Source organism: Ursus arctos, unplaced genomic scaffold, assembly GCF_023065955.2.
Source record: "Ursus arctos isolate Adak ecotype North America unplaced genomic scaffold, UrsArc2.0 scaffold_6, whole genome shotgun sequence".
Taxonomy (NCBI): Eukaryota; Metazoa; Chordata; class Mammalia; order Carnivora; family Ursidae; genus Ursus; species Ursus arctos.
The window spans coordinates 42281265-42296833 of record NW_026623078.1 but is presented as its reverse complement, the minus strand read 5'-3'; positions in this window follow the sequence as shown (position 1 = coordinate 42296833).

Here is a 15569-nt window from a genome sequence, read left to right as displayed (position 1 = left end):
ATTTCTTGAATGTATTTTCTTGTAATTTCTTCCATTAATTCCACTTTATATGCTCTTAATATGTCTTACTTTGCTCTTAATACATTCTACTTTTTCCATTATGAATAGCTGATAAAAGGTATATATGATTTCTAGAATATTCAGTTTTTATTAAATTTTCTTACCCTTTCTCACCCCGCCATAGGCCAACATCGCATTTAAAGGGATAATATGTGCTTATGAGAAAACTGGATGCAGACAATTAAGTTCTAAAAAGGTCTCTTAGAGAAGGACATGTGTCAGCCCTTAAGGAGAATTATAATACTTCTGCAGTAACGCTTTTGTTAATGACTGTAAATATCATATATTTAAAAATGAGTAATGTTTCTTATTAAGAAATTTCACTAAACAGGAATGGCTGTATTGATTTTTTACCCTCTATGGCAATACATCCTGAATATGGAAATACTTCCACTGTGAGGAGATGAATCATTTCTAGTTTATAAGAGCTCTGTCAGAGGGAAAAACAGAAATCAATAGACGCCAAGTTACAACCTAAATTGTTTAAGTAACAAGAGATACAAATAGGGAAGTTTTAAATGGATAATATGAATTATGTGTTGTGTATGGTTTTTTTTTCCCCCAAGTAAATTGATGAAGTTGTAGATCCTATTTTTGGGGACACACAGAAAACTGAAACCAAAGTGAGAGCCTCACCATCAGAAGGGGAGGGATCTTACAGCCTTCCCCAGGCACTTTTTGCTCAATTTTTAAATCTAAACATCAAAAACACTTTGTATTATTTTTTTAAAACCCCACTTCATTTTGTACTTGGAATTATTGACCATAGAATATAGAAGGAATCTAATAGTTCATTTGGCTCAATTTTATTTTACTAATGAGGAAACTGAGGTTCCAAAACGTTAAAAAAAAAAATTGCAGTGTTCTAAATCTTCTTTCTATACTCCACGTTACAATCTTGTGATGTTTTATGTCACTGAATGTGTCTCCATAACTACATTCAATGCTCTACCTCAGATTCTTCTACATCTCCCAGAATACTTAGAGCAAGAAATAACCAATGAGCATTTGACTAGTAATGACTGCTTGGAGTGCTGTGTCGAAGGAGTCAGTGGGACAGATCTTCACATGGTTGGCACTCTCTCATTGGCTAAGTCTCTCCCCAGATATGACCACTCCTGAGAGGGCTGTTTGGCTACTGTCTTCCATCACCCATTTCCTCAGTCACTTCCTATTTCCTTTCTTCACTTGTTTAGAATTTCATCTGAAGTTATCTGTATTTCCTGTGTATGGCCTGTGTAGGGGCCAAGGGCCAGTTGCCCAAAGATGGGCCACTCTGGCATGAACATTATTTTGAGTTAAAAGCAATCAAAACCTAACAGATTCAGTAAAGGCTCTTTATCTACCTGTCAGTTGCCTGTGTATACCAGGAAGAGAGCTATTAACGGAGACCGCTCCTTACCTAAAAAATTTATCTGCATAACAGGACAACCTTTGTTTTCCAAACATCTCCTCTCACCTTTCAGCTAATGGTCTTTCTGCTCTTTCTGTTCTCATACCTCTATCCCTCTCCATAGCTCTTAGAAGCCTCATGTTACCCATTGTCTTTGAAATTTCCACATCTGTGTGGATTCCCCTGGATGTATACTGTTAAATTTGATTTTCTCCTGTTAATCTATCTCATGTCAATTTGATTCTTAGTCCAGCTAGAAGGACCTTGAAGGGCAGAGGAAATTCTTCCTCCCTGACACCTTCTTCCTCTAATAGAAAATGAACTCCAAGAGAGCAGAGATTTTATCTTGCTCATTGTTGTGTTGTATCTGCCAGGGTTTATTAGAGTGCTGGCACATAGGAAACACTCCATAAATATTTTTGAAATCATTTTAAAAAGAACACATGTACTACATTGCATGTCTCCATATGTTTCTAACTCGTATTCACAACTCTTGTTAATTGAATATTTTTAAAACTTCCATTAGGAGTTCAATATTTAAAAATTCTTTTTGCAAAAAATGTTTTAACACAAGAGATATTTTGGTACATTTTAATTCATTTACATGATCTCTAGAGCAGGTTAGGTTTTCTAAAAGCAAGAACTATCTATCCACATTTAGTATATACTTGGATAGAATTTATCCATTCATTATTATTGATTCATATACCATTGGGAGGACAGTGACCAGTACTAACAGGAAAAAAATAGACAAGGAGGATTTGGCGAGTAGATTTCAGTCCTTTTTTTTCCTGAAGACCCTAGAAATAGAGTCTGAAGCTCTTGCTGTGATAATAAAATGTTCCATCATTCACACTGGTGCTATCCACTGAATTACATAAGGAAGAAATGAAAGCCAGTTATCATAAACCAAATATGAGCATTGTCTATTCAGAAAGAAACTGTTGTAGATGAAAACCTGTAGCAAAATTCAGTCTTTTTTGTAGCTAAATTCCATTCCATTTTACTTACAAAAAACTTTTTTAGAGATTGTAGTCCATTATCACCTTATTCTATACTTATTATCTTATTAATATAGATTGCACTAATTCTGATACAATGCTTTGATTCAATCTTCATCTTATTTTTTCACATCTACCATCATTAGATTTTTTTGGGTGCTACTCACAGCATCTCTCTCCTGCCCATCCATTCCACTCTATTTCTACCATTATCTTCTCACTGTTATCTTTCTCTGGAGTTAACTACAATAATCTCCTAACCAGGTCTCCCGGCTCCTGCCTTTCCCTCTCTAAAACTCATTGTTTACAAGGTAGTGAGTATAATATTTTAAAATGTAAGTCAAATGAAAAATTATACATAGAATTTGTATCTTTCTACTAGAATATACACTCCAGGAGAGCAAGGACTTTCTCATCTGTGTCCACTGGTATATTCTTGCTCCCAGTGGTACGACATGATTGGTTCTCAAAAACTGTCTGTTGAATAAATGACTAACGAATTCATCTTCAAAAAAGAATGTTGGTAGGCAGGGACAGAAAGTATTGTCCCTGGGGAGATGGATGAGCGACCAGGATCTTCTCCCTTGTCAGCATGCTTCTCATTCTCCCTTTCCGGCCTCTTTCTTCATCTTGTCTCACTCTCTGCATCACTATCCCTTCTGCCTGCACCCTTTGTTTTCCCTCTCTTACTTGGTTAGTGCTCGGTCGCTGCTTTAATTAAGTTTTTACTCCATATGCTGCTTGTTTCAGAGGAAAGAACTTGTCTGTAACGTTCATCAGTGGGATGGGCCCTGGGGAGATTAGCAATGTGTGCTGCTAACTGATGTTTAAAACATAGGATATTTGCCAGAAAACTGTGCACATACTCTATCCAATCAGGCATTGCCTATTTTTACATGGCATGGATTTGAATACCCGTATCACCCAAGCCACCTTTGTGCCCAGTCTGTCACAGATGTCTTAAAAGCAGGATACCAGACTTGAACCCTACTTCTCCAGGGATTAGTATTGTCTTTGCTATCAAACAAATATTCTACAATTATAGGTTCATTCTTCATTACATATTTTGACAACCTCATCACATTTTTGACTCAAATCCTGAAGTCTCTTTTCCACACACGTTGTCGTTCTATAAGGTCACACACATAAACTGCTTCGCATAGTATACGGCACATAGCAAACACATAAACGTGATATTTTAATCATTATTAATTTAGTTCATTGCTAGTAAAATAGTAAACAGTTTTCTTCAGGCGGTTTCTTTCTACTCCCTACAGACACAGTGAACTCTGCTACTTATTGTCTATATTTCTCCATTTAATTCACAAAGATAAGTGTCTGTTAAAAGCCTTTCTGAAATCCAGACATACTATATTTATATGGCTTCCCTGACTTGTAAGCTAATGGAAAAGGATCCTCCAAATTTCTTTAATATATTATCTCATGGGAATTAGCACCTACTATAGGAAATCATTTTTAACTGTGAAACACAGAGATTCAGGAGGCCTTAGAGTTGTAGATCATCACAGGAGACTGGAAAATTAGGTTTTTAAGGGGAAAAAGGCAACAACAACAAAAACCCCCAAAAGCCCTATGTTTCTCTGCCAAATAAATTGAATTTCCTCAAATTATATAGAATTACATAATGGTGGGTCCTGGGAAGTATTACTGAATGTACCTCTGTTTAAAAAAAAAAACAAACTTTAAAGTTTTTCCTGTTTTGTAATTCTGTTACAATTCAATTTACAAAATTGTTTTGTCCACTATGGGCAGTTAGTTTATGTTTTCTTTGGATGCTGGAGCAACATTGATGATGACAATGACGACAACTAAAAAAAATCATCCTCTACTAGGACGTTTTATACATAGGGATTAATATACAGAATATGAATTGATAATGTTCACTTTTACTATTTCTACTTCTATTTAAAATAAGGGTAGGAGAACTGGCAAAACTTTAAACACAGTCTGAGTGTACTGTTAATAAATTCCTTATCAAAGAGAAAGTTCTAGCTAAAACAAATAGGAAATAACTGAAATGAGTACTATTGAGAAAGAGTAAATATACTGAGTAAATATTAGTAAAAATAAACAAGAATATAAATAATTGAAAAAGTAGGTAAGAAGAGTTCTGGGAAAAGGGCATTTTTGTATAAAATAAACGAGTAGAGATTAAATGTGTATGATATTTTATTCATTTCTTGAAAATCTGTCCACTAAATATTGTTTTTGTTTTTTGTTTTTTTCCGCTGAACTCTGTCCTGAGCCTTTTTCTTATCCTCCTCAGTTCTTCTAAGTGACTTCAAAGTTCCATTGGCCATTATGAGCTATTGGTATTTAAATTGCTATATCCCACTCAGGAGAAATTCTGAAAAATCTTCATGATTCTTTATCCTAATGTCTAGTGGCCCTCTCCTGTGTATTAGGGATGTTCCCTAAGATGTTCCCACAAGCCACCACAAACATACACATTCAAACTGAATTCACCAATTGCCCCATAAACTTGCTCCATTGTGTCCCAAACATGACATGCTCTCGGCCTAGTGTGCAGATCTTCACATTTCTAGACTCTCTTCCAGAGATAGTCATTCGGTTCTTTTTGTCTAGTTCCTACTTATCCTCAGGTCCCAAATTAGACAACATTACATCTAGGGAAACTCTTCCTGGCCAAGTCTGGGATCTATTCTTCCTTCTGTGCTTCTAATCACAGGGCACTTTACCTCAGTTCAGGCAAATCACAAACCTTCTATTGAAATTGCCTTTATTATTGTCTGCATCTGGCAGTGATCTGGCATCTGGTCTGTTGTGTTCACTTGTGATATCCAGAATTGAGCACAGTGTCTAGGATGGAGCAGGTATCCAATAATTAAATCCACTTATTAAACCCTTCCCGAGTATCTACTATGTAACAGACACTATATTAGATATAAAGGACCATACAAATATTAATAAACCTTATTCTTATTCTCATGGGCAATAGAAGAGAGTACTGCTAGCCAAACAATAATACAAAAGGATGAAATGTTGTAAGAGCCATAAGATAAGCACACAGTTAGTAGTAATGAACTGGTTAGGAGGCAGAAAGCAAGGTTCTACACATCAGGATTCATAGGAAACAAAATCATAGGTGGCTGGATGAGGAAGGAATAATGTTGTTGTTTTTTTTTTTAATGCTTTTAAAGAAGTATTTATGGAACTATTTTATTGAGTATCTGCTATTAACTAGTTGTTTTGCAACAGGATTTTTTTTTAAAGATTTTATTTATTTATTCGACAGAGACAGAGACAGCCAGCGAGAGAGGGAACACGAGCAGGGGGAGTGGGAGAGGAAGAAGCAGGCTCATAGTGGAGGAGCCTGATGTGGGGCTCGATCCCATAATGCCGGGATCATGCCCTGAGCCGAAGGCAGACGCTTAACCGTTGTGCCACCCAGGCGCCCCTGCAACAGGGTTTTTAATACACATCTCATTGAACTCATTTGATTCTCATAGCAAATAAGTGATATGGACATTTTTGAATCCTTATTCCAACCCCATTATTCCTACTCATCAAAGAAAAGGTTAAGGGATTTGGTGGTAACATGCTGAGTTTAGAACCTAGATCTGCTGGCTCCAAATGAAATGCTACTTAGCGAGCCTCTAAATGATAAAGTGTTAGAAGTGGTATTGGAGTGATGTAGATGAGTAAATGGTCACTGGGTGGAAAAGATCTAAGAAGTAGTGTTTGGTCTTTTGGCTAGAGTATCATGAAATGATTAAATGTGTCGGAATGCAAGTTCATCTGCTGTTTGAGATGTGGTATAGTAGAGGCTCCAATAGTGATGTAGACACATGTTATTAACAGATGAAACTGTCCTTTATTAGAAGAGGCACTGTCAAAGGAGTTTTACATGCTACACTAATAATAAATAAAACCATGACATAATTTAAGCCTGAGCCTAGGCTGAGAAGGCTTCGTGTCTTTGTATGGCCATCAACCTGGTTAAATAATCCTTTGGATTCTTCTATGAGTCTGAATTAGGTTTCTGACCCCTCATCTGAAGGCAGAGATATTTTAGAATCTTTCAGTTATCATGACAAAATCTCAGAAGCTGGATAAGATAGAAATAAAAAGTAATTTAGTGAGTACTTAGAAAAAGGAAAAGTAAGATTTGGAGTGCTAAGCACTGACATAATACTCCACCAAGACTTGGGATGAGCCATGAGTAAACACAGGGAATCACCACTGTCGCATGTAAATTTTTTAAATAGTGCTTACAAAAATGTAATTTCCTCTTTACTTGTCTGTATCCCCTCCATCAAACCATAACTTAATTGAGAGTAGTATCTGTATGTAACACATTCTCCATTTTAATCCAGCATTTGCATAGTTTTGGCACAAAAGAGGTTCTTGATAAATATTGAATAGGTAATCAGTGCAGTTTATGTGAACCAAAGTTCGACTTTCTAGAGGCATCTGAGTAGACATGTATAGGGAGATTTCTTTTTCTGCTGCTCATGTTTTTATCAATTACATGAATTTCATATACATTTGTTAAATAAGTTTAAAGCTAAATAAAATTATAACAATTGAATTTGGTTTCATACAAAACTATTTTTGAGCATCTGCTATTTGCCAGTAAGCTTTCTGTTTGGTTGTGATGTATCAATGAACAAAATAGACCTAAACCCCTGCTCTTGCATTGCCTAAAATCGAAGATAATTTATTTTCCTCTTCTGCCTTTTCATACCTGTAAATCCCAGGAGAAAGAAATCGTACAATAGTTAGATTTCATAATCAAATGAATCTGTATAAATTATGTATTTATATTTGTGCCCAAGCCCACCTTCAACCGAAATAATTTGATTCTCACTGAACAAATCAAAATACAACATTAAGAGTATTTTAAATGGCATTAATGGACACACTTTTGCCTTCCATTTTAATCACATTTGTATATAAAAAATTACTTGATATATAATGTAGAATTTCATCTGAAACCATTGTTTTGAGACTTCTTTCAACACATTCTCAAGCTACGGCATTTTTAAAACCTAGTTCAAGAAACTTGCATGTTTGAGACAGAATTTTAATTTAAGTGCAAATGATTGATGAATTAAATGTCACAAAATACTTTAACATGTAACATTTTCTGTTCTTTGATGGCTTGGAACGCCAAAACATTTGGAAGAGAGACAGGTGTAGTTATTTTACCCAATATGCCTCCACTTACGTAAAGGGCATTTTATAGCATTGCAGTCTTTAAAAATGTTACTGTTTAATCACATCCATCTTGTACTTCAAGTAAAAAGGTAAGGAAACATGTCCAGTGCTTCCATTGAGGACAAAACTGAAGATAATGTGTGAAAGTTTCTAGTGAGGTAAACATAGACTCTATGCTAAGAACCAACCTCCAAATAGTTCTAGTGTCTAATTAGGAAATAGTCTCCTTTGCAAAGTTGTCTATTATAGATGCAAATTAAGGAGAGGAGAACTTCTGCTAGGAATACTGTAGAAAGGGTTTGTACTTTGAGAAGGAAGGTGAACTATAGCATGCTTCTCAAACTCAACTGGGTATCAGAGTCAACAGAAAAGTTTTTTAAGAGTTTCTAGGGTTTCAGGGGTGCCTGGGTGGCACAGCGGTTAAGCGTCTGCCTTCAGCTCAGGGCGTGATCCCGGCGTATTGGGATCGAGCCCCACATCAGGCTCCTCCGCTATGAGCCTGCTTCTTCCTCTCCCACTCCCCCTGCTTGTGTTCCCTCTCTCGCTGGCTGTCTCTATCTCTGTCGAATAAATAAATAAAATCTTAAAAAAAAAAAAAAAGAGTTTCTAGGGTTTCAATTTCAGGTATTTTTATTTAATATGTCTGGGATATTGAAATATTCAAATTATGCTTTGGAAAGCCATGAACTTGTTTTCTAGAAGGGGCTTCAGTGGTCACCACCCAGAAGGTGCATGACTGGATGGCTTAGAAGTGGGGCAGGGCTTTGGGCTACCAAACTGTGCTACAATTTATTTTTTGTTTGATTTGGGGAGTTTTCTTTTTCTTTTTTCTTCCCTCACAAGAAGTTAAAACCTACCATCATAGATCACCTTAAAATTTCTTTATAATACAAATTTACAATATAGTATTATAGAGTATAACACCACTATCAATTAATTTGTAAATTTGACTCTATGGTTCCATTCTATGATAAATGAACTTGGCCACTAGTAACTGTTAGCTGTTTTTGATTGGGTTCTGAGTACAGCAGCTTTGGGACAACCTCAGAAATCAGATAATAATTTTTGCCCTATTTCTACTACTGATGGATAGAAATCATTCATCTTAATCTGGACAGAAAAAGCTATCTGCCTGCCACAGCACCCAGAGTATATGGTAACAAGTGAATAGATTTTTCTACCAGGAATTCCTTTTTCTGTCACAGCTTATTTAAATATAGCAATGTTTAAAATAAAAAAAACCCAAGCAATGTTATTTCATCATTTTGAAAAATGTTAGCTCATGCATCTGTAAGTATAGAGAACGTTATAGTAAGAACCACGTCAAATAATCTTTCTCCCTAGCATCTTATATCTTTAAAATTGATCACTACAAATACTCTGGAAGGTCTCTAATGTTTCATTCAGTCCTTTGCAAAAATTGTGGTGGAGTAAGAGGTGAAGGATTTAGACGGTGTAAAATGGAACCTGGCACCTATTGATGGGACCCCTCCAAAATCCAATAATTAATGTCAACATCATCAAAGAATCTTCACTGGAAGGCTGGCACAGCATTTTAACTTTTAAATACTAATAAAACAAAAAATAAATGGAGTACACCATATTCATGCCCATTCACATGAACATGCAAAAAATAGAATAAACTTACATACTAAGATATTTAATTCTTTCATAGATATCTACACATGGGATTCTATTTTATTTTGTTTATTTTGTCTTCTCTTTCTCTTTGTTATCTGGCATAAATACAAAAAGAATAGAATAGCCTGAAGATCCAGGATCACAGTGTCTGCTTCGAAGGCAAAGTGTAGATTACCTGGGTCAAATAATTTACTTCCTGAATTGATTCAATCTATCAAAAGGAAATTGATATTGGAAAGGAAAATAGAAGAAAGGAAATTTAACAGCTTATAATGCATTTTTAGCTGTTCAAGGGCAAAATGAAATATAACACTTCCCAGTTTCTCAATTAAACCTTTCCTGAAGATATGATTTAAAATAATAGGTCTAATATTAATACCTTTAATAATTCACAATTTTCATTCAAAATTCTGAATGCATGAAAGAAGTGTACTACTTTTTTCCTCACATTTAAATTAAATGTGATTCTCTTTTTCACAAGACTGTGTACCACATGAAATATTCTTGTGTGATGAAAAATTGCTATGAACAGTCATTTTATGTTAATTCACAAATAATTTGTAAAATGTGAAATATTTTAAAATCTTTATTTTGTAATTATAATTTTAATACTTTCAATTTGCCTACATAAGAAACTAACAAATTTAAGATTGTTGAGTAAAAAGAGTACAGAACAGTACATCTAAATATTTCAGATTAGAATTTTTTAAGTTAGATGTTATAGTAAGAACAAAGTTTTTTAAGGAATTACATTGTCTAATATTTTATGTAATATTAATCATACACAAGTAAAAACTTCATTTTTAAAGTCAAATGCATGCAATGGAAATACCAGATTTTAGTCCACCATAGAGTATTGTATTCTTCTACTTGAAGCTTTCTTAGCCTCAACAGAAAATCATAAATAATAAGACACCAAAAATTAAGATAAAGGTGCTGATTATTTGGAGATATTTAGTGATTTTCAGGAACCATATAAAATGTAAACGCTAATTTCAGAGCTCTGTATATTTCTTGGAGTTTGGCAAGAATCTATTTCCCTGGTTGTCATACAGAACCACAGGTCTATAGGGAAAAGGGTTTTAGAGATACTAGAAGTTTTCCTGCATAATAATGAATTTTAGGAATTGTCTTTTAGGAGAGATCACCTTGACTCTTTACTGCCTCTTCTGGAATAAATAAATTGCTTCATGGTAATAATCCCCGTACTGTTAATATAAATTACATTTTTTATAGGTCAGTTGATATTGCATGTCTTTATCTATTTACATACAACTCATTGGCTTGATGTTTAGGTAAAATTTTACAATCATACAAAAGCCAACCTAGTTAGGAAAGCTGTCCTGAATATGCGTAAGTATTTTAGATTAGCCTCTGCCCTATATCCCAGGGTTAAACACCTGTGAGGAGGTTCAACTCCTATTTTGAAAGGATTCAGAGGTTTTACTAGAAATGGTGTCTCCGAACAGTTTGCATCTGTCATTGCTGACAGTCTACGTCTTGATACCACATGTTGTTGGCCACAGTGGTGAAGTAAAACTGGTTGGTAGACATGCAGACAAGAAACTAAGAGAAGAGGGCTAAGCTAAGAGGAGAGGAACACTACTGGCAGCTCTGCAAGGTTATTGTTTGGCCACATATCTATCCGGTGTAGTTTCCTGAAGTCTTTCAGTTTGAGTCAGCAGTAGGAGAGTTTTCCTCTGAGCTACCCCAAGATTCTGAAGATAATAGGAGCAGCTTTTATCCATGGGCCTCAGAAATTAGACGAACTGAAGGATCTAGGAAACAAGAGAATCAAAATTTTGAAATACTAAATATTTTTTTAAGATTTTATTTGAGAGAGAGAGAGAGAGAGTGTGCCCTCTGCCCTCTGAGCAGGGAGCCCCAGGCAGGGTTGAATCCCAGGACACTGAGATGACCTGAGCCAAAGTTGGACAATTAACCAACAGAGCCATCCAAGCGCCCCTAAAATGTTATATTTTTACAACTTTTTTCTTAATGTTTTCTTAGTGTGTCTGACCTATAATATTATTAAGGAAAAATGAACAAAAGACCCTAAATGCAGTGTTTTAAAGAAAGAGCCAATCGTTATGATAAATGCAAGTAGATTACATTTATAAAATACATTTAGGTATGCAAGAGCTCCATAAAGTTTCAAAAATTAATAATAGACTCATATTTTTAAGTATTTCTTTGCTATTTGACTTACATTGTATTTTCATGATAACATTATGCAACTATTTTCCTGATCAAAAAGACTTTGGCTACATAACATATATTTAATACTTTTAATCATCTGTGTATGATGTACTTTCTACTTTGGCTGATATACATGGGTTCTTAAAAGTAAAATAGCTTCTAGTATCCAATAACTTACCAAAAAGTTGAAGATAATGGATATTGAGATTAGTTAACATGAAAGTATTGTAACTAATAGCACTATGTACTTATTCAGTTACAGAATAGGGCAACAAAAATAAAGCATTGCATGATAATTTAATAAGCTTTAATCTTACAGATTGTCGTAATAAGGAAATATATGACAAATGTAGGGTTCAATCTATGCCTATGCCAAAAATCATAGCTTTATAATCATGCCTATGCCAAAAATCATAGCTTTATAAAGTGCTAAAAAGCACTTTATATTATAAAGCATATAAGCACTTTTATGTTTATATATAACTAATATAAATTGTCTCAAACCTCTCGACAATAAGTAATTTTATGAAAATAAATTACTGTGAAATAAATGAATGTGTGAATGAATGACACATATCTACCATACATTCCCAGATATAACTTCCAGTGACTGAGAGAATGGAGGTTACATACATACCATATCTAAATACAAACTTAAATTTATGCAATGACAGTACACTCAGAAATATAAAAGTGAGGGGTTGTGTCCAGATAGTGGATGAATTACATGCTCCTAACGTTTACCCTGAAAATTTATTTTGACATTTCAGACAATAAATATTTTCTAAAGGAGTAATACCAGCCATAGAGATTGACAGAAAATGTCATTAGTCTACTAGCATGTTGTTTAGAAATATGGTTTTAAATGCTAATAGTAACTACCAAAGAGTTGAAGGGTGTTGCCTCTGAGAGAAAAAGAATATAGAATTGAGAACACTTATGTTTTCTTTTTCTTATAATGTCTTTTATTGTAACAAATTTACTTATTTTTTAACTATGTGGCTCTATATTTAACAAAAATAAAACATTGTAATGATAATTAATAATAATAATAATAAAATAATAATACTTCTGAAGATTGCCCAAAAGAAAAATGGGTAAAAGACCTAATAGGCGCTTGAGAATAAAGGATATCTGAATGATAAATATACAAAAAGATGCTCAAAAGCATTAGTAATCATCTAGGAAATACAATTTGAGCCCGTAACACTCTCTAGAATGACTAAAAAAACAATGACAAGATAGAACCAAATGTTGAGAAGACTGAATTTTCACACACAGTCGATGAGTATAAATTGGTACCACCACTTTGGAAAACTATTGGCAGAGTCTCCTAAAACGGAGCATAGGCATTAGTCCATGACCCAACCATAGGTGCCCTGTGCATATGCCTACCAGAAATAGAATTCAGTCATGTTAGAAAAAAGTCAAGCTCTGGGATGTTCATGGCAGCACTATTAATCAGAGCTCATAACTGTATACCACTCAAATGGCAACTAAAATTAGAATGACTGAATGCATTCCTTGTGCAGCAAGGAAAATGAGTTATAAGTCCATGCGACCATAACATCATTGAATCTCACAAACTTAATGTAAAGAGGAAGAACCCAATCATAAAAGATATATAAGATTCCACCACAATTAATATATGGTGTCATAATTCAAGATTGTGATCGGTTTCCATTTAGGAGGCTGTGACTCGATTGGAGGTCTGAGTGGGGCTTTGGCGGGGGGGCGTGCTGGAAGAGTACAGTTTCTTTGATTTGGATACTGGCTGTGTGGTTGTGTTCAGTTTGTGGAAATCCATCAAGTTATGATCAGAGCTCTTTTTTTTATATCAATGTTAGATTTCGGGATAGAGTTCAAAATAAGTAAGCAATAAAAAAGCAACATTTCCTAAAACTGGAGAAACGTATAAATCTTCAGACTGAAAAATCCGACTCATTGACAAGTCTGCTGAATGCTCATTTGAGCTGAGATCTGAATGACAAGGAGTTGGTTTTATGAATTCTGAAGAAAGAGCTTTCCAGCCAGAAATAGCGAGTACAAGGATGCCATGTATGTTTTGAGCAACAGAAATTAGGACATGATGGAATGCGAGGGAGAGTGCTCAGAGGGCAATCAGATTATGAAAGATATGTTGTTTGTTTTTGGCCATGTTATGGAGTTTGGATTATATTTAACAGGAGGGTTTTATGCAAAGTAGTAACATAAACTGATTTACATTTCTAAAAGACCACTTTGGCTTCAGCAGAGAATGCATGGGGGATAGAAGCTTGTGATCATTTAGGAAGCTATTATGGTAGTTTCTGTGAAAAAATGATAATGGCTTGAACATGGGTTTTAGCAATGGAAATGAGCAGAAGGGGATTGAATCTGAGGATGTGTTGGAAGTAAAAATGCTAAGATTTGCTTATGATACTTCAGGTAAGATAAATCGTCAACGCAAGAATTATTCTCAGTATTTGTGTTGAGCGGCGTGTGGATGATGGTACTGTTTACTGAGCTGGATTGTACAGAGAGGTCAACAATTTAGTGTCGAAGAGCAAGACTTGGTTTTGTTTATGTTAAGTTTGAGACCTCCAAATGGACACTTTCAGATGCCTTCTTAAATGCTCTGTAGAACAATCAGAGCCATGAAAAAAAATCAGCCATGCTTATACAAAAAGTTCATCCTGTGAATTAATTTACTGTATTTTAAAGAAGGAAAATTGCCTTTCCCAAAGTGTTTGCTTCAGAGTATTCACTATAGCATGCATCCATGTAATCAGAATTTTTTTTTTTACTCATCTGTGTTCTTAACATTAATTAATTCAGCATGGTGTTGGCATCCATGTCAGCTTCAGTGTATCATTAAGCAGGTATAAATATACCTTGTTTACTTCAAATATCTCTTTCCATAGGAGAAGTTTTTTTACGGGAGGTTGCTTGAGTCCTCCTACAGATACTCGTTTTATCAGCTTCCCAATTAATCCTCTGATCTACATAAACATAACTAAAATCAAAGAAAACAAACTTCGGGCCTAAGAAAGCATACCTGGTAACTCTCACCCCATAAACCATTGCTGTGACTGCAAAAACTCTACAATAACCCAGGAATCTCTTTCAAATTTCTGGAAAAATCAATAATCCTTTAAATAAAATATTTTGGTGTCTCTCAAGGTGTTAGTTCTCATTGAAAGGTAACAACATTCCTGTCAGTGAAAGAGGTGTATATAAACTTTCTACCTAATACACCAGGGGCTGGGTAAGATAAGTCAAATTTCATGTCTCTTTAATGAAAACAAGTGCTTTATCAACAAAGTGAAACTTTCATTTACTAGGATTAGGTCTTCTGGTATATTCAGGTGTTAGTCAACTTCATTAGAATAACAGGTTCAAAAATCACTGCAAAAGGGACTTTTTATAGTAATGGGGAGCTAGCCTGTTTCCATAAAAAAATTAATTGATGGATATGGATTGTCTAACTCCCCGGTTCCTGCATAAACTGCATCTTCTTTGTATCATGACATTGATTGGCCTCCTTGTTTTCTTTCCTTAGAGACTCCAAATCATGCCAGGAGTATCCTCTCTCTCGCTTTCTATCTCTCAACTCTGGCATGCACTAATAGACCTGTAAGTAAGGAACTTCATTCTTCATGATTTAGTACATTAAATCTATGGAAACTAATGATCTGCCATTGATTTTCCTTTTTTCTGAAATCTGGAGTTTCTCATTATTTCAAGCCCTCATAAAATTAGAATACTTTTTTCTTCTGTTATTTTAACTTCCCTAGCTGTGTATTTGTATCTAATCCTTTGTATCTCTTCCTTAATCTTCAATCATTGTTTGACCTAATGTTAAATTGCTGGCTTCACATGAGTACATCCAGAGAAGTAGCCTAGCAAAAACTTACATGGTAAAATCACTGTAAAATACTGTACGTTTGTCTTTGCAACATTAAATATACGATTAGATTATTCAAATACTGGTTCATTCAGTGTAGCAAAAATCAGCCAAAACTAACTGGCCGTTGGTTATTTTATTCTATGCATTCATTTTTTCAACAATCCTTTTCATAGTTGTTATTCTT